This window comes from Miniopterus schreibersii (assembly GCF_964146895.1).
Source record: "Miniopterus schreibersii genome assembly, chromosome: 2".
Classification (NCBI taxonomy): domain Eukaryota; kingdom Metazoa; phylum Chordata; class Mammalia; order Chiroptera; family Miniopteridae; genus Miniopterus; species Miniopterus schreibersii.
Genome location: NC_138102.1, coordinates 19967169 through 19969062, shown reverse-complemented (window position 1 = coordinate 19969062; position 1894 = coordinate 19967169).

The following is a 1894-nucleotide window of genomic DNA, read 5'->3' as shown; positions in this document are numbered from 1 at the left end:
AAAGATTTGTGTCTGTGGTTTAGTATGGGTGCAATAAAAATTTCTTCTGTCTTCCTGGATAACTTCCCTTGGGGGTGACCAGCAGTTCTCACCCTCTGAGAATCTCTCACCTAGATTCCTACTGCTGCCACCTTGCAATGCCATTTCTCCTCCAGAGGGTGGAACATCTTTGATCCCTTCTCTGACACACATCTCATCTTGGCCTGCTGCAGGGACCATAGGCTGTCAGAGTGGAGAGAAAGCTGCATCTGTCCTTGCATATCAAGTGCTCATTTCAGGCTGCAAGGACTGCAAAAGGAAGGCCCATTTGTTGAGTTCCCACTGATCACTAAGCACATCCATCCCCTGGCCACCCACTTGGTTGGTAGATTTCTCTGAGTAATGTTATACATGCTCATTCTTGAGGGGAAAAGGTAAGAGAGAAATCCTAGGTTCCTCACTACGAAGAGGTAACCACTGTTATTTTGATTGTTGTCCTGGCGTTTTCCCTCATACAAATAGATACATTTTAAATGAAGATGAGAACACGCAGTACAAACTCTTCAGAACATTTCTGCATGCCTTTAGATTACCTGCTGCAACAAGGACCCATCGTGATTCCAAGGAAGAATCTGCCCCAGCTAACCAACCCCCACCACAGAGCTATCACGACTGCAAAGATGATCCAGCTCAGGTTATCATCGAAGCCACCTGTGGGCCAGAATGAGGGCTTGCGGGGGAGCACTCTGTCCCCCAGCCCCCATGGAGAACTGTCATTTACAGGGTGTAATTACCATTCCTTAACCTTGGCCAAAGTGTCAGCAGCAGGGCTCCCTTAGCCCTTGAACCCAGTCTCTAAGCAAAGGGATCTCATGCCTGAGGCTTCTCATCAGTTAACATCTTTTGCCATCTGCAGTCTTTCCTCTGCTGGGAAGGCAGGAGCTGTTGCTCCACGTTCAAACTGGCTTCCCTGAGCTCTGCGGGGCCAGCATAATCCAAAGCCAGTGTCTCCTGAGGGAGAATGTCCTCACTTAGCCTTTTGAAGTTCAACTATTTTACACAGAAACCTGTATCCTGAGCCCTGGGTGACAATGATAGGCTCTCACAGCATGGAGAGAAAGCTGCTTCTGTCCTGGCATATCAAATGCTCACTTCAGGCTGAAACTTGACAGCAAAAGGAAGGCCCGTTTACTGAGTTCCTACTGTTCACTAAGCTCTCCGCTACGATTTCTAATTCCCATCAAGGTAGATAAGATCTCCATTATGCAGATGAGTCTCAGAGAGGCATCAGAGCTTTAGTTTGCCTAGGATCACAGGGTAAGTGGTTCAGAAAGAATTTGAACTCACTGTCTGACCTGGAGGTCTGGAAGCGGGGGTGAAGTGGGGCTGGGGGGGCAAATACGGCCTGTTTCCTGGTTTTGTACAGCCATCAAGCCAAGAGTGACTCTTACTTTTCTTTATTCAACTGTAGGATAAATAAGATCTAGAGATCTAATGCACAGAATGAAAACCACAGTGAACAACGCAACACTGAATACTGGAGATTTTCACAGTTTTTAATTTAAAAAATCAAAATGACGCTATTTTATATTTTTATTTATTTATTTATTTAAATGTATCTTCATTGATTTCAGAGAGAGGAAAGGAGAGGGGGAGAGAGAGAGGAAGAAACATCAATGATGAAAGTCATTGATCGAGCCCGCAACCCGGGCATGTGCCCTGACCTGGAATCGAACCCTGATCGCCTGGATCCTAGGTTGACGCTCAACTGCTGAGCCACACCCAGCTGGGCAATGACACTGTTTTATGACACATGAAAATTACATGGAATTTAAATGTCAGTGTCCATAAAGTGTTACTGGAATACAGTCATGCTCATTTGTTTATGTCCTTATGTGTTTCCACATTACAACAG